We start from the raw sequence: 19768 nt of genomic DNA, 5'->3' as shown, positions 1-19768 counted from the left end.
GCCAATTATGGCTCTCCTTGCTGCCGGCGCTGTGATTGGCCAAGCATGCGGGGTCACAGTGCATGCTTGGCCAATCATGAGCCAGCAATGCACTGCGATGGTGTAGTGCACTGTGGGCCATTTGTGCCACACGAATTTGGTGCGAACAGTCCACAAAGTTCTGAATTTGCCAAACAGACGAATGGCCGATGTTCGAGACGAACATGCATTCCAATCAAACTCCGAGCTCATCCCTAGTAAGAAGGTAGGCGCAGGCAGAAGAAGCAGAAATCTCCTGAGGTCTCTGGTGAAGCACATTTCCCTTGGAAATATGAGTCTGTCAGAGCAGCATCCAATGCTATAGGTAGGAATAGGGAATAGATGTCCGTGTTGTAGACAGTTGGAATAAGAGACTGACAGATACCATCCCCTCCACCTTGTGATACAAAACACAGTCACTTCCAGCGCTAATAGGTCTTCCAATGTGAGGAGTAACAGATGTTAAATAAAATGGTGGTGTGAAAGGTATATATGGTATGCAAAACTGGGTGGATGCGCCTTCCTCAGATGGGGTAATCCGAAAAGAACTACAAGGAAAACAGAAATGGAAGGCGCACACACCTAGTGCATTACCAAAGATAATTTAATAATAAAATGTTTTATATAAAAGTGGGTACTCACAAAATGCAACTGGCAAAAGGTTATAAAAACAATGCTTGGACATGCACAGAACATGGGGTACAGCTAACACATTTTTGGGCGCACCCCCTTCCTCAGAGCTATGTGTGTGCTCCTCCCATTTATGTTTTTCTTGTGGTCCCCTGCACGTAAAACTCATTTTGAAAACTTTAACAGAGACATCCTTAGGAAGAAAGGCCAAAAATTCTCCCATGATAAGAATGCCTTTAATGATGGCAGGGCCTACAAATGGAATTCAACTTCCACCAAATCCAACTTGAATAGAGGACCCCCAAATTCTATGCACACTACAAAGAGCACTTACCAGAGGAATAACAATATGCCCCCTGCACCTCAACAATCTCACTCCTCAGCGAGTCACAAGTTCAAAACCGGGACCCAGCACTAAGTGCAAATATCCTGGTGACTCCTTAAAGAGCAACAGGCAAAAAAATTACTCTAGATTTTACCAAAAAATCACCTCTGGCCCCGCACCGTTGCACTCTATGTGCAATTCTCCAGCACCTACACCATCGGCGCCCACATAATCCTCTTCAGTTAATACAGAGGATTCCTTGGTTACACATAACACTGTCACCATTGACTCATTCGACACCATCTACAATGACCCATCTTTTTTAGAGTGGGTCCTAGCAGGGACCCTTCCCTCAGTGGACAACCCAAACACTTACACACAAGTAGCACCCTACCATCAACCCATGGATCCCTTATTGATCTCAACATTGTTAATCTGTCCTCATACACATTGTCCATGGATGAAATTTCTGTCTTAAAGAAAGGCCTTAATTTTTGCCCGCACCAAAATGTAGACACTTTTAAAATCTCTAAGGATTTTATCCGGAAACTACTTTTAAAAAAAATGTATTTTCCCATCAGGTAATCCCCATTGAATATACCCCACATGAGGAACTTGCCATCAGTCAATTAATCTCTCTGTTGGAAGAAAACCATCCAACCGATCTTATTGATCGTGTTGACCTGTCCTCTATTCTTGAGGAAGTAGAAAACCCAGGTATATCCAGCGAAATTAACTAACAAATCCCTCCTCAAGAAAAAATCGGACTTCTGTATAGCACCAAGCACATGCCCCAATGCTGCGGCCTTCCTTAGACTTATTCATAAGGATTTGGAAACTTTAAAAATCCAGACCAAATCTCCCTCTAACCTCACTGCAAGGGAACACCGCGCCCTAAGAAACCTTTCCAACAATAATCGAATAACTATAAAAGCGGCCGATAAGGGAGGCAATATTGTCATTTTTGACAATGCCTCCTACATTATCATGTATACCAACATATTGAGAAATATTGAGTGGTATCGGCGGGTTCCGGCTGACATTGTCCCTAAGTACAACAATAAATGTTATTCTCTTGTAGACACTGCATACTCTAACCAGGTGATTACTAAACAAACTTGGGAATGCATTCAAAATAAATTTCTTCACACGCCAATGTTTTACACGCTACCCAAAGTCCACAAGGACATAAAACCCCCCAGATAGGCCCATTATTTTGGGCGTTGGGGCAATAAGAAATAACGCGAGTGAGCTCATAGATGAATTTCTCAAACCATTGGTTATGGCTCTGCCTTCATTTGTCAAAGACACACAACACTTCCTACAAATTTTGGAACATCTACGAATCCCGGATAATGCTTTATTTGTCACAATGGATGTAGCATCCTTGTATAGTTGTATTCCCCATACTAAAAGCCTGGCGGTCATTAAACACCTTTTACAAAGGGAACATAAACTGGATCCCATGTACAATTCATTTATCGTCTCCATGTTGGATTTTATTTTACAAAATAATGTTTTCACCTTCAACGGCTCCCACTACCTCCAGGTGCAGGGAGTAGCGATGGGGACATGTTGTGCCCCGTCGTATGCCAACCTGTACCTGGGGGAGTAGGAGTCTATGGTCCTAGATGATGATGACTTATTGATGTACTCGGACCACATTTTATGTTGGTACCGGTACATCGATGACATCTTCATCATCTGGGATGGACCCCCTGACCTCTTGGAACAGTGGTTGTCCAGAATTAACAAAAATTATTTCAATTTGAAATTTACCATGTCTTTTGATTCACAACACGTCACATTCCTGTATGTTGAAGTATATAGGAAAGAGACGGGTCTTATTGGGAGCAAACTGTATAGAAAACCTATGGCAGGCAATTCTATTCTTTACGCCTCCAGCTTCCACCCGTAATCCCTGTTGAACTCCATTCCCTACAGTCAGTATCTGAGAATACGTTGCAACTGTTCTGATGAGTTGGTCTTCATGGAGGAGACTCCGCGACCAATTACTGTCATGGGATATTTGCATGCCTCCCTGAAGCGCTCATTTAAGCAAGCCTGCACCCATACCAGGGAGTCCCTACTCTACTCGACCAATTGCTCCAATGATACCAATATCACTAGAATCATTACGAGTTATAACAACCAACATAATGATATAAAATAGATCATTGATAAATACTGGCATCTGTTGGTCTGCGACCCGACCCTGGGTGGATTTGTCACCCCTACACCTCATTTCACTTTTAAACGGGCCACTTCCATTGGCAATAGATTAGTGAATAGCGAATTTTGGGGAGAGGACAGGAACCACCACTGTAAATACAAGGTCACCTTCATATGTGGCAAATGCCATTATTGTAAATACATGCTAGTACAGAAAAATTAGATTCTACCCAATGGCCACATTTTTTACCCGAGGCATTTTGCCAATTGCCGTACGGTGGGGGTAGTCTATTTGCTGCTCTGTGAATGCCAATGTTTCTACGTTGGAAAAACAAAAGTGGAGTTTTGGAGAAGAGCTTACAGACATATCACAAGCATGCAATCATGTGACCCAGATTTACCCTTGGGGCGACACACGACCGTAGTTCATAATGGTAAATTTCCCAAGATTCAATTTCTAATCCTAGATCGTGTACACCCCAATCCAAAGGGGGGAGATTGAAATAAGACCCTCCTCCAAGTGGAATCCCATTGGATTTCTAAATTAAGTCACACAGCCACCAGGCCTTAATGAATGCATCTGGCTTAAACCATTTCTCGAAGGTTTTTCAACAGGACATAGGGAAAAATAAATCAATCGGTAAAAAAAGATTTATTCATTTATTTATTTTTTTTACCATTTTTTCTCTATATTCGTATTCCCCATCTTGTACACCATATTTGTATGTTGTGCACTATTCTGATATACCAGTGTATGTAGGATCAACATTTGTAAGAATTCCATTATTTGTATCACTTGTATTCATATTTGTTGATAATACTGTTATTATCTCTTGCCTGTATATGTAAGACATGTATGATGTCTCCCGGGCTAAAGTGTTTTTTTTACCAAACCACATTATGGGGTTTTTATGTATTGATCATTGGCTTCCTTCTTTTTTGTCCCCTCTTTTCTCCTCCTTCCCTGCATTACATTATATCTTCTTTTATGTTTACATTTTCCACAACCTCTTAGCTCCTGTTTTTATTTTTTATTTTTTCCCCCTTGGTCTCAGGATTCAATGTGGGATCACCCAGCACACTAAGCTGCCAGGGTTTGTTTACCTATGGCGGCTTATGTGGAGATGTGACCGGCTCATTGTACGCTGACTGCTCTCCATCTTGCAACTCCAGCGGACATGCGCTGTGCACTCGAGAAGCTTGATGTGTCGGTGGGTGGAGTGGGCGGGGCCACGCTCCGACACTGGTGTTTTGGGCATGCACGCTGGGACGGGGGGCTCGGGGGGCGTGCCGGCACCTGACCCTGTGTTTCCTCCCCCTCTATCAGCTGCTGCAATTAGCTTTGCGCCAGCTGATTGGAGGGACGTGTCTTTGTAAACTTTTGTGCGCTCGCCGGCACTCCACAGCTGATTGCTGTGGGATGCCGAGCGGAGGGTCCTGTGGTCTCTGACTCACTATCTCTCTAGGGAACTGCCCTCAGTATTCCTTTATTCCACTACTCACCGTCGGCTGTCTGTGCCCATTGGTGTGCATCCGTACGACCCATTTTTTGGCCGCAAAGGATCCTTTCCCTTTTTTTCTTTCTTTGTCACTGCCTATATCTATCTCTCTTTCCCTCAGGGTCTCTTGCCACTTACGCCTCAGTGGCCCCTCATCTTATACCCTGGTGCCATTCTCATTCCATCGGACAGGGGATTGGGGATCTTTTGGTCCCCTCATCATACTGGAGCACTTCTACTTCATTGTATACCCACCTGGATAGGCGAGCCCTGGATACTGGAAGACCACATATGAGATTCGCTTGACCTGTGTTGTTCTTAACCACCAATATGCTACATGTGTCTATTTCTGTAACCTGATTTGTAAGTACAACAATGCTTCAATGTACCCCCCCCCCATTTCCTATTGGCCGTCTCTACATTTTAATGTTTTGTTATCTGTGCTTTCTATTAGAAATACATATTTTGCCCTATACTCAACCCTGATAAAGGAGACCGGAATATCTCCGAAATGCGTAGAGTATTGAGTACCTCGGTTCACCTTACTCTATATGGGTGACTTGTATATTTATTATCCATATCACACTACGGACATCGCTGCATGTATTTTAATTGTTCTGTGATATTTACCTTTTTTTGTTATTATACATTTTTTATACTTTGTTCTAATAAAAAAATCTTACTTTATTTGACTATTGTTCCTGCCTTTAAAGTCCAAACAATAGGGAGTTCTCTCCTTTTTTCTGTTGATATAGGATGTGACACAACATTTCTGCACAGCAATGCCGAGCTAGACCCTTGTCCTCCACGTGGTGTATGATGTTAGATGAGGTGGGGTCTCCTCAGGTGGTGGGGATAGTATCGGGTGAGGTGGGTCTCCTCAGGTGGAGGTAATGATATTGGGTGAGGTGGGGTCTCTCTAGGTGGAGGGGATGGTATTGGGTGAGGTGGGGTCTCCTCAGGTGGTGGGGCTAGTATTGGGTGAGGTGGGGTCTCCTCAGGTGGTGGGGCTAGTATTGGGTGAGGTGGGGTCTCCTCAGGTGGTGGGGATAGTATTGGGTGAGGTTGGGTCTCCTCAGGTGGTGGGGATAGTATTGGGTGAGGTGGGGTCTCTTTAGGTGGTGGGGATAGTATTGGGTGAGGTGGGGTCTCCTCAGGTGGAGGTGATGGTATTGGGTGAGATGGGGTCTCCTCATGCAGGGAGGATGGTATTGGTTGAGGTGGGGTCTCCTCAGGTGTCCTCAGGTGGAGGGGGTGGTTTCGGATGAGGTGGAGAGGGATCTCTTCAGGTGGAGGGGATGGTATTGGGTAGGGTGTGATCGCATCAGTTTGATGCAAAAGTATGTGCTGCCCCTCAAATGAGCTCCCAGATGGGTTCCTATCAGATCACTGGGATCTAATCATTGGTGGACAGGAGTGGGGCCCCCAGTGCAGATCCAGGCCCTCTGCTTGCACTCCATCCATGGGCAGGTCCTCTTATCTTCATTATTCCTCAGCAATGCCACTCACTGTCCTTGTTATACATAAAGAAAATATCTGCATAGGAACTACAACCATGGAAATATGGAACAGCAAAGCACATTCACATTATTAAAGTCACACCCAACAGAAGTAATGTAAATCTAAAGTCTGATTCCATTTGAGGGCCAAGGATGGAAGGCCAGCCTCCATCTTTGTCCATCCACAAATCACTGTGAGATATGATGACACCGTGTGTGGCTCCTCGTGTACTGATTGGTTGGATATAAATTGGGCCCCCAATATGGTGGCACTAATCCCAGCTGACATGTTCATGGAGATGACTCCTCCCTATAACACCATCTGCAGCATCCCAATATACACGTATGTTTTCCTGTGTGATGTCCACATCTGTCACATGTCCTCTGTGTGAAGGCAACATGGTTTAATATCATATTTCTGGGTTTTCTCTTTCTGGTTGATACCAGGTGACTGAAATGTAACAAGTTGCACATCAAAGCTTTGTAGAACAAAAGCTTGACTCCTGACCAACTGGTGTGATGGAAATCCTTGATTAGCACTCCTGCAAGCAAGCTTCAAAGAAAGATGTTTGATCTTCTGTAGCAGGACATTCATCAAAGGGCCAGCTAAGACTGAAGATGGCTCGGGTCACATAGCGATGATCCATGGACGAATACTGCCCTTAGAGGCCAATACATCAGGATGGACAGAAATATAATATATTGAAAGGACTGCCTCTTGGTAATATCTCATTGGACAGGAGGCTAGTGGGGTGTGGTTATGAGTGGGTCTGAATGCAGTGTAAAAGTTCACACAGAAGGGAAGTCGTCCTTTTTTTGCCTGATGGTTCTCTGAGCCTCATGCCTCTCTCTGTTACCATTTTGAGCCCAGCTGATAAAACAATATCTAGAGGACAGCCTTGCAATAAGTATCTTTGATGTTCTTTTGTTATAGTCTCTGTAACATTTTTCTTTAGTGTTTTCATGTTAACATTTTCCTATTTTCTTGGGAAATAAATAAGACATTGTTTTAATAAGCAGTGTGTTTGTTTCCATAGCTAACCTTATATCATTGTGCTTATCAACAGTAACTATCAGAGTTTTAATAGACTAGTTAACTATAGGAATAGACAAGTTAATATATATATGCAACAAATAGAGTGAACCCATAACCACCCTCAGATAATATTTAGTTTAGCATTTATTTCTGTATTATAGAGAACTATTTTTCATGTATGGGAAATGTGGATATAGAACTCTCCTTGGAACTGGAATACCAGGTGCCGGCTAAGCATATAGCAACATGAGGCAGAAAGGAAGTTCTGGACAGCTGCACTCCGGAATATAGCCTTTATTTGTAAAAAGTCCAATAGATACAAGCCACAGCAAAAAATGGGACAAACGAGTTGACGCGCTTCACACTTAACAGTGCTTAGTCATAGCTACCTTACCACCACAAACAGTGCAATATATATACTTAATAAAAAAATTCAAATATGTGACTCTGTGTGTGGTTAATTACTCAATTAGATCTTCAATTGAAAGAAACCCTTGATTAACAAACGTGTTCAACGTATGTGAGTTGGGGGAAAACACATGAATTTGTGAATTCAGTGCAAAGATGAGACAAATGCTTTTATAATGTTTTAAATTAAATTTAAACCAACTAAAATAAAGTGTCTAAATAACTTTTTTGTTTTAACCACTTAACAACTGCCCATAGCCGAATAACGGCTACAGGGCAGTTGCTTAACTCTGAGAGGCCGTTATATAACGTCCTCCCAGAATTCCACTCTTGCGCGCCCCCTGGGGAGCGCACTCGAGAGCATCCGTGACCGCTGGGTCCTCTGGACCCGGCACATCACGGATCATGGTAAACGGCTGCTCATCGTGACAGTTTACCATGTGATCGCTTTGTCAGATGATGGAGTGATTACTTGTAAACAAACCGGCGTCATGTTATGACGCCGGTTCCTCCCTCCCCTCTCTGTGCCGATCGGTACAGCAGAGGGGGAAAAGATCGGTGTCAGCAGTGCTGTGGGCTGCATCTGCAGTGCCCACAGTTCTGCTCACCAAAAATTAACCCCTCAATTCCCTGCCAATACCCTGCAATACCCGCCAATACTCTGCAATACCCGCCAATACCCACCAATACTCTGAAATACCCGCCAATACTCTGCAATACTCTGCAATACCCACCAATGCTCTGCAATATCCACCAATACTCTGCAATACCTGGCAATACTCTGCAATGCCCGCCAATACTCTGCCCGCTAATACTCTGCCCGCCAATACTCTGCAATACCCACCAATACTCTGCAATACCCTGGCAATACTCTGCAATACTCTGCAAATACTCTGCAATACCCTGGCAATACTCTGCAATACCCTGCCAATACTCTGCCATAAATTGCCATACCCAGCCATACTCGGAGATACCCTGCAATATCCTGCCATACTCGGAGATACCCAGCCATACTCGGAGATACCCTGCAATACCCAGCCATACTCTGCAATACCCAGCCATACACGGTGATACCCTGCAATACCCAGCCATAGTCGGTGATATCCTGCAATACCCAGCCATACTCGGAGATACCCTTCCATACCCAGCCATACCCTGCAATACCCAGCCATACTCGGTGATACCCTGCAATACCCAGCTACAGTCGGTGATATCCTGCAATACCCAGCCATACTCGGTGATACCCTGCAATAAGCAGCCATACTCGGTGATACCCTGCAATACCCAGCCATAGTCGTGATACCCTGCAATACCCAGCCATAGTTGGTGATATCCTGCAATACCCAGCCAGCCATCATATGATGTCCTTGACTTTGTGTGGGGATATCTGAATGATGGGTGTAGCTACAGGCACCATTCAGATATCAGCTTTTTCAGCCGGTTATTACCTACACCATAAGAACAATCATAGCGGCTGTTCTGCTGCTTGATCATTCTTACAGGAGGCGAGAGGGGACATCCCCCCTCCCACCACCCTCCGGTGCTTCTACCGACTCGTCAAAACGATCAAAGCCAGAATCTTTTTTTATTTCAGGCTTCCCAGCCTAGAGGTGAGATGCGGGGTCTTATTGACCCCATATCTCACTGTAAAGAGGACCTGGCATGCCATATTCCTATTACAAGGGATGTTTACATTCCTTGTAATAGGAATAAAAGTGATCAAAAATGTTATTTTGGCGGAAAAAAATGTCAAACTAAAATAAATAAAGTGAAATGAACAATAAAAAAAATAAAAATAAATTTAAAGCGCCCCTGTCCCCATGTGCTCGCATGCAGAAGCGAACGCATATGTAAGTCCTGCCCACATATGAAAACGGTGTACAAACCACACATGTGAGGTATCACTGCAAACGTTAGAGTGAGAGCAATAATTATAGCCCTAGACCTCCTCTGTAACTCAAAATAAGTAACCAGTAAAAAAAATGTAAAGCGTTGCCTATGGGGATTTTTAAGCGACGTTTGGTGCCATTCCACGAGCGTGTGTAATTTTGAAGAGTGACATGTTAGGTATCTATTTACTCGGTGTAACTTCATATTTTACATTATGCAAAAACATTGGGCTAACTTTACTGTTTTTTTTTTTTAAAGCACAAAACAGTTTTTCCCCAAAAAAAAGCTTTCAAAAAATTGCTGCACAAATGCCGTGCAAGATAAAAAGTTGCAACAACCACCATTGTATTCTATAGGGTCTTTGCTAAAAAACATATATAATGTTTTGGGGTTCGATGTAATTTTCTAGCAAATAAATGATGATTTTTACATGTAGGAGAGAAATGTCAGAATTGTCCTGGGTGCTCCAGAACGCCTGACAGTCCTCCCTGCATGTTGGGCCACTGTATGTGGCCACCCTGTGTAAAAGTCTCACATATGTGGTATCGCCGTACTCGGGAGTAATAGCAGAATGTGTTTTGGGGTGTAATTTGTGGTATGCATATGCTGTTTGTGAGAAATAACCTGATAATATGACAATTTTGTGAAAAAAAAGGAAAAAAAAATCTTGATTTTGCAAAGAATTGTATGAAAAAATGACAACTTAAAAAAAAAATCATCACGCCTCTTACTAAATACCTTGGAATGTCTTCTTTCCAAAAAGGGGTCATTTGGGGGGTATTTGTACTTTTATGGCATGTTAGGGTCTCAAGAATTGAAATAGGCCATCAGTCCTTCAGGTGTGATCAATTTTCAGATATTGGCACTATAGCTTGTGGACTCTATAACCTTCATAAAGACCAAATAATATCCACCAATTTGTACTTATTTTTACCAAAGATATGTAGTAGTATACATTTTGGCTTGAATGTATCAAGAGAAATTACTAATCTGCTAAATTTTATAACAGAAACTAAGAAAAATTCATTTTTTTACAGAATTTTCTGTCTTTTTTCTTTTATAGCACAAAAAATAAAAAACCCAGCGGTGATTAAATACCACCAAAAGAAAGCTCTATTTGTGTGAAAAAAGGACAAAAATTTCATATGGGTACAGTGTTGCATGACTGAGTAATTGTCATTCAAAATGTGAGAGCACCGAAAGCTGAAAATTGGTCTGGTTATTAAGGGGTTAAAGTGGTTATAAACCCTTACAACACACTTTGACCTTAGATTAAGGCTTACCTGAAGGTCCAAGAAATATCTCCTAAACCTACACGGTTTAGGAGATATTTGCCGAAAGACAGGCACCGCTGTCTATGGCGCCACCGTCAACTGCGATATGCCACGCGTGGTGGCTCCCGTGCGCATGCATGGGAGTGACGTCATCGAGGCTTCGCTGAATGACAGCGGCGGAGCAGCGAGACCCACCGAGAAGATGGATGCACCGGACTACAGGGGACAGTGGTGACATCCGATGCATAGTAGTCCATTATGCTTTACCTTTGCAGGGAATGAAAGAGGAAGTAAACTCATCAGGGTTTACTTCCTCTTTAAGTGCCCAGTGGTCAAGTGGTTAATAAATTATTCCAATAAACTGTGAGCTGTAAATTTGTCCAATAAATATGTGAACACCTGAATAGTTGGTGAATAAATGAAATGAAATGAAATAAAAATAAAATGTGATACAATGTAAACATTTACATTAAATAAGCGATAATATGATAATGATAAGCCTGTGTTAATAATGCGCAAATGAGTCGGAAGAGACCCTGAAATTACTTTAAAAACCTGTGTAGTGTGTTTTTTTATTGACTCTTTTCCCCAGGTGATTGGGTAGGGGTACAATGTACCCCATACTCATTCACATAGGGTGGGGGGCCGGGATCTGGGGGCCCCCATATTAAAGGGGGCTCCCAGATCTTGATAAGCCCCCCGCCCGCAGACCCCGACAACCAATGGCCAGGGTTGTTGGGAAGAGGACCTTGTCCTCATCAACATGGGGACAAGGTGCTTTGGGGTGGGGGGCAGCAAAGTACCAACCCCCATGTTGAGGGCATGCGGCCTGGTATGGCTCAGGAGGGGGGGCACTCTCTCACCCCCACCCCCTTTCCTGACTGGCCGGGCTGCATGCTCGGATAAGGGTCTGGTATGGATTTTGGGGGGACCCCCCACACAGTTTTTTCGGCATAGCGGTTCCCCTTTAAATCCGTACCAGACCTAAGGGCCTTGTATGCTCTTGGAGGGGGAACCCATGCCAGTTTTTTATTTAAAATTTGGCGTGGAGTTCCCCCTCAAGATTCATACCAAACACAGTGCCTGGTATTGGCGAGGATCCAAGTTGGATCCCCGCACCAGTGTGAACCTGGCCTCAATGTCAGCAATGCTTGTTACTCAATGGGAAAGGAAAAAACACATTTTTCCTTTCCCGATGTGAGCCAGCTCAGTGCTGGCTCTCTCGATGGGGCTCGCAGGATGTCAATCTTGCCGATAAAAGCGGTGAGATTGACACAATATCGCGGCCACCTACTGTATATCATGAAGGGACATATGTTCCAAAGAATATATACATGAGCCTATGTACATATATATATATATATATATACATATAAACATAATCCTTGTTTGCCCAACTAACTGTGGACATAGACTCCAAATATAAATAAACACTTAAATATTTATAGCAAAATGAGTGCAGCGCTAATAAAGATGATATAAATGTGATAAAAATTAAGTTGAATAATATGTGTCATAGCATAAATAACCTATAAAAGATGGAAGAAATTAATCTTCCAAAAAAAATATAAAAAAGAAAAAATATTCAAAAAAGAAAAAACTGAAAAAAAAGAGAAAACTAAAGCAACATGCCATAGAAATCAATAAAAAAAGTCCATGCACAGTCTCCAGTGGATAAAGGATGAATTACAGGAAAAAAGCAGTTGTGACACCAATCTTCCCAAAACAAATCAAACGTGCGTTCAGGTCAACACCCAAGTGTATGGTAGCTTGCTTACCACAAAGTCCCTGACTGTTGATTAACAGCACAGGGGGGCGTGGCCAGCCGCGGACGAGAGCGGACGTCTGATAGCAGAGCTCCAGGACAGCGACTACCATCCACCGCCATCCGGAGCAATAAGAGCACAGCCGAACACCCATCCTTCAGGGGGCTGCTGCTGTGACTACTGGGCAACACCTCGCAGGACCATTTGAGCTCCAGGAGAAGTGCCGGTGCTGCGGGCCGCCGCGATTTCACAAGGATGGACGGGCGCCATCTTGGGGCCTACAGACAGGCCGCCGCGCGCCGCACATCTCCGCTGGCCTCACAGCTCACCGGAGCCCATCCACACAGGGCCGTGAGCTGCGGCCTGTAAGCGGGCCCAGAGCGGTAGTAAACCACCGCCGAGGACTCCCTCTATGCACCCGGGGCGGCACTGGTGAAGCAGGCCGCAGTGAGGCCTTGTAATAAGACGGGCGCCATCTTGGGGCCTATGGCCAGGCCGCTCCACACCGCCACCAGACGCAAGGCCTCCAGGCAGCCCCTCACACAGGACAGATCCAGGCCACTGTTGGTGAGCCCCTCATTGTGGACAGGACCCGCAGGAGAATAAGCCGCAACTTGGGCCTACTTCCTGGGCACACAGTGAGTACCACAGAGCCCACGCCACCCCCCCCTATAGCTGACACTACCTGGCAACTGGTCCCTGCCAGAGGCTTATCCATTGGAGAGTACCCCCTGCCGCCCCACCTTGCATGCACTGGGACTTTCAGGGAGCTGAATCTGACTGTGGGACAACAAGAGCCAGCAGGCCCACAGATAAGACACCAGCGGCCATCTTGCTACACCCTGCTTGCTTATCCCACTTCTACACCTAACTGAATTTGCTTGAGTCGGCCGTTCGGACCACAAAAAGATCCCAACGAAGACTGTGCTTAAGGTACACCCCACTTAGTCCCTAGACTGCCATACACTCTCAGTAGGGGCAGTGGCCTGGTGCATGGCCTATATGTTGTTGCTGTAGGAGAACCCTGATGACCTGGGGACCTGAGTAGTGAAAATGGATGTCAACGCACTCACGGAGAAGTACACATAACCATACCCTGCGCTCTCTGGGGACCCCACAGAGCAAAACATCATCTGCAAACCTAAGTAAATTTCAATACTCAGGCAGCGGTAAAAATACCAAAAAAGCGCCCCCGCTGAGCAACAGCATTATAGAAGACATGGAGGATGATGAGGTCTCCCTACCGGCCTCTGAAGATTCTGCGGCTGGCGCCAATAAGACTGACCACCTACTCACCTACGCAGCCATGACTGACATTGCAGCTGACATTAAAAGCTCCTTTACAGCAGCAATTACTGACATTAAAACGGAAATTCTGCGCCTAACGGAACAACTGGCAATAACGGACCGGGCAGGGAAAAGAAGAGACAGGGCTCTGATAAGACTGGATGACATTGCAGCCACGCATTCCCAACACCTAATTGATATGAACCGGCAAATCGAAGATTTAGACAACCGAGGACGTAGGAACAATATCAGAATTAGAGGAGTGCCTGAGACTGTGCCCCAAGAACAAATTAGGCTGACCCTCACAGCCATATTTAATACCCTCATAGAAAGGCCAGAACAATCCCCTATTGATTTTGACAGGGCGCATAGGGCCCTCAGGCCAAGAGCACAAGACGGAAATCCCCCGAGGGACATCATTTGTTGTCTACCCAACTATTGCTTGAAGGAAGACATTCTTCAGAAGGCCAGGACCAGAGAATGGATTGTGCATAAAGAAGCTGTAATCCAACTCCTCCAGAACTTGTCGCCCATTACACTCAAAAACAGGAGGGCCCTGAAGCCATTGCTGGAGGTGCTACGGCACAAAGGTATAAGCTACAGATGGAAGTTCCCCTTTGCGCCCCAAGCAAATTTCTTGGGAAAACAATATGTGCTTAAAGTACCAGAGGACCTTAACAAATTCTGTAACGACCTTCAGATTGACACCGTGGACCTCCCAGAATGGTACGCAGAATTCCGTCCGCCTCCAGAAATAAACAACCCACAATTTTCACCGGGACCGTCCCATGCGCAGTCGCCTTACCAATCCGGTAAACACCGCAGGAACCCAGACAGGAACAGTTTTGAGCCTCCATATCCCTCCATAAATGCCAGAAGCCTGAGAGGGAGGGACGCGAGGGACTACTGACTTGATGAAGCAGCACACAAGTTCTGAACCTACAAACTGTGAACCCCGCCACCCTTTGAACAATACGAGCGCGTGATCGCCTAAGGTTAATATGCGCAATGTTAACGCGAGCGCTACACCCGACTGCTAATTGTGACCGCCAAGCATATTAAGCTGGCCTCCAACGTTTGCTTAACCCATCTCTGCACCTGCCTTTAGGGTGGCTCGGCTACTCCCCTCCCACCCCCCTTTTTTTTTCCAGCCCCACTTACAGACCAACGCAAAGTTTACCCCCGGTCAGAGTAACCTGCGATCAAGCTTGCACCTCTGCCTCCATCTGAACTGTGAGTACCAATAATCATACTATCTGTTGGCTTCCGGGAACAGCTTGGTACAGTACGCACCTGGCTGCGGCAAAACGCCTCAACGGGTACCACCTGCGATATCCTGATCCCTATGCAGGACACTTTAACCCTACCATAGCGGAGAGCTTTGATACACGCACGGGACTGTAGCTGAACGGACTTAAGTAGATACCTTAGGCCTATATTCCTTGCTATCAGGTTCATTGGGCTTGTTAAACTGTAGAATTATTTAATGTTTACTTTCACATGCCGGGTTATGGAGTATTACACTCCCACTTCTAGCTTGCAGTTTGATATGTTTTATCTCTATATGATCTGAAATGTTATTACCTAGGTTTGTTACTCTTTTTGAGTCCCCTCTCTTTGACAATTTTGTAAGTTCTTCACTGTTATACACTGTTGATAGAGTTTAAGACAATAATTAGTAATTCGGGCATAGCCCAAACGCAGCACCGTCAATCCAGGCGACGTCTCACGCTGCTAAACCTTTATACAAGATTAGCTTTATGTCTGATCCCAGACATCCTACCCTCTTGGGGGGAACTCCCCCCGGCCTGAAGTCTTGGGTCCCCAGGTCCCATCGGACCTTCTTTCAGGTAGAAATACGCCGCGCTACTAAATAGCGCAACACGTAACACTACCTTGCTACCGAACCTCCCACTATCCCCCACAGGGGAAGGGTCACCATACGTTGGAACGAGTCAGACACCGGGCTGACTCCTCCCCCAGGAGGGGCAGAGTGATCTACCCCTTTCAATCACCCTACACGTCTCACCTCCCCCCTCCCCCTACCCACCTTTACTCCCTACCCGCACAACCGCTTCCTGACTCCTACACTATCCCTGCCCGCCTACACCCCACGATCACGACAGGTCCAGATCATTGTTAGATTAACAGCATAGGGAATTAACAGTCTCCTCAAAACTTTATAGATATCCGGACCTGCCGATGTTCTGCTGTTACTCAAAGAATAAAAAATAAAACTCCCATGGTGCACTACATCACTTCAAATAATTTAATATAAAAAGAGAGTTTGCACTTACAAAAACAAAGTGTCATAAGAGCGGTTGTGTCATGTAAGCCATGGCGTCTCTGTTGTATTCTCCATATTTCCTAAAGCATTCATCTCACCACTGTTGCAGACGGATAGCGTAATGATGTCACCATTTGGAGGCTCCCCCGACACGTTTTGTCACAAATGGGCATCTTCTGGGACTTGGCAAAAATATTTATCATCATATAAAAAGTAAATTAATAGCCTATCCAATTAAACACTTATCATCATTGAAAAATTCTATACATGTTATTATCACAAAATGTTAAAAATATTTAATTTATGTATAAAAGAACTGTATCATAGCATATACACCAGATACAAAATATATGTGTATATATATATATATATATATATATATATATATATATATATATATATATATATATATGCATCTATGAGCATTCTAGTGATGTCCAAAAGAACTTTTGAGCAAATCTAGTCTATGAATCACTCCATTCATTGAAATGTAAAGACTATATTGTGAAGGTTCTATAACGGACCACACCGAAGAAATGGTCATGGGGAGAACGTATAGCAGAACCCTCATTTTAGGTATGATGATGATCTGGGAGATCCAGGAACTACCTTTAGCAAAAAGTAGAACAAATAAGTAATGATAAATAAGAAAAATGGTAACTAGTCAAATAATCGAAAACATGAAGGCCACCATAACACAAGTACAAAAATGATTAAAATGATACTGTAATTAGAAACCTTCATGTATCCATATAGACATATAATAAATATGACATGGGGTATCTATATTTCCTCTATCCAAAAAATACCACAATTGCCCTAATGTGTAGTGGCCGCTAGTGATCGGCATACAAACAGCAATCTCATGATGTCGATATCACAACCATAGTGAAAGTATAACTATTAGACGGGGTACTGGATCCGGTGCTGGATAAGAAACACACATTGTCATGCTATAGAGCTATAAATGTATCTAAGCAAATGTGCATAGAGGATATCTATAAGAACAAACCTCTATATCAAAGAATCACTATTCACATCAGAATAGTCTAAACCCATGCCGGCATTGCAAACCTCCAAGAATTGCAAGATGTCAGCTACCGGTACAAACAGGTCAACATAATATGGGACATTGGTGATAAGTGTGTCCAACTTGAAACAGAATCCAATTATATAAATGAATACAAAATAATGCAAAACCAAATGAACCTCTCGGCACTAGAATGGGGTAAAGGGGACGAGGGAAAAGAAAGACAAAAAACAACCACCAGGCAGGGAGAAGAGAGGAGATGAGGGAAAATATTATAGTTAATGAGAACAGGCAGTGGAATACATAGCTATGTATGGCCAATCACGTTTTAACTTGTGGACATTTACTCGCTCAAACCTCCCAATGGTCCATAAAACATGTTCCGTTTAGAGTCCTGATGACTACCTAAACTGTCCACATGTAGGTAAAAGCCGTCTAAATGTAATACTCCCACTCATGTCCACAACACTATGCAAAAAGAGTGGTCGGTATCAAGACGGCCAAAGTATTGCCACACTTCCCGTTAAAAACGGGCATACACATGACAATGTAAATTGTATGAACCATAGTAAACTGAAGCCTGAATGGCAACTCTTGTCTGCACTACAACCCTTATACACCGCCATGAATCTATTCATAATAGTGAGAAACGTCCCACTCAAAGTTCATTCCTGTCGGGATTCTGGTGTGTAGAATAAATATCCCAGAATTCTTTACACTTGCAAAGTATTCTGAACTTGTCCCTCCTCTTTTGGGGGGTAGTCATTTTCTCCACATCCTGTATAGAAAGTCCAGTGACATCCATAAAATGTATGAGGTTCCAATGTTTAGCTACATTTGTGGATTTGTTTTTTTCAATGTCGTGTAGATGATCGTATAATCAATCTTTCAGCCTACGTGTAGTACGGCCAACATGCTGGACCTGACATTGTTCACATGTGATAACATAGATGAGAAATCTGGAATTACAGTTTATAAAGGATGTGATGTCAAACGTTTTCCCATTTACACTACAGCTCACCACTCTTGTATTATAGTGACAATAGTCACATCCTTTATTATCATATTTAAAGTTACCTTTAACCACTTCAGCCCCGGACCATTTTGCTGATCAAAGACCGGACCACTTTTTGCGATTTGGCACTGCGTCGCTTTAACTGACAATTGCGCGGTCGTGCGACGTGGCTCCCAAACAAAATTGACGTCCTTTTTTTTGCACAAATAGAGCTTTCTTTTGGTGGTATTTGATCACCTCTGCGGTTTTTATTTTTTGCGCTATAAACAAAAATAGAGCGACAATTTTAAAAAAAACGCATTATTTTTTACTTTTTGTTATAATAAATATCCCCAAAAATATATATAAAAATAATTTCCCTCAGTTTAGGCCGATACGTATTCTTCTACGTATTTTTGGTAAAAAAAAATCGCAATAAGCGATTATTGATTGGTTTGTGCAAACATTATAGCGTTCACAAAATGGGATAGTTTTATGGCATTTTTATTAATTTGTTTTTTTTACTAGTAATGGCGGCGATCAGCGATTTTTATTGTGACTGCGACATTATAGCGGACACATCAGAAATTTTTGACACATTTTTGGGACTATTGTCATTTATACAGCAATCAGTGCTATATAAATGCAGTGATTCCTGTGTAAATGACACTGGCAGGGAAGGGGTTAACCAGTGGGTGGCAGTGTAGGGGTTAAGTGTTTCTAGGGGTGTTTTACTAACTGTTGGGGGCTGGGCTTTAATTTAGTGAACACTGATCTCTACTCCAATCACATGGAGCAGAGATCAGCGTCACTAGTTGCTAGGCAGAACGGGGAAATGCTGTTTACAACGGCATTTCCTCGTTCAGCCGCCCCGTGAGATGATCGCGGGTATGCCCGCGGCGACCGGACTCACGGGGGTCCTGACCAGCATGCGAGAGCGCTGCCGGCTGCGTGCTCGCGATGGCAGGGCGGCATTAAAGATTGGAAGTACCTGTACGCCAATATGCCTGCCCGAGCCATTCTGCCAACGTACATCGGCGTGCGCTGGTCTGGAACCGGTTAAAGTGAAGCCAGTTGGAGCCTGATTGTGGCTTGTATCTGTTGGACTTTTTACAAATAAAGGATCTATTCCAGAGTGCGACTGTCCAGAACTTCCTTCTTGCCTCATATTTGTCATGTATACGCCCCTGAACAAGAATTTGTTATAGCTTATGAAATTCAAAACGCGTTGGGCTGTCCTTGTCTTCACCATCCTATGTGCTGACTGTTCCAATAGTTATCTGCCATGTAAACTGCATCTGATCTGTAACCTTGTATATGTAACTATTTTTAAAGTGGTTGTAAACTCACTTTTTGGACTTCTACCTATAGGTGATCCTAGTATAAGACTTACGTATAGGTATTGGAAATATCTCCTAAACCTGTGCCGTGTAGTCCGCTGAGAATTCCAACTGTGCATGCACGGGGAAGAAACAAAACTAAGTGCCGTCTCTTCCCTAGCCAGTGCTATTAAACGCGGCTCCCGTGCGCATGGGCGGGAGTGATGTCAGGTGGCTCCAGCGAATCACAGAGCCGGAGTCCACAGCCGGAAGGAGGAGGGGCCAGAAGATGGATGCTGCCTACATAGGGGACATTGCTGGATTCTTATGCAGG

This window comes from Lithobates pipiens, unplaced genomic scaffold, assembly GCF_037356315.1.
Source record: "Lithobates pipiens isolate NorthernLeopardFrog02 unplaced genomic scaffold, aLitPip1_a1.2 Scaffold_8, whole genome shotgun sequence".
Classification (NCBI taxonomy): domain Eukaryota; kingdom Metazoa; phylum Chordata; class Amphibia; order Anura; family Ranidae; genus Lithobates; species Lithobates pipiens.
Note: the sequence above shows the minus strand (reverse complement) of the source record.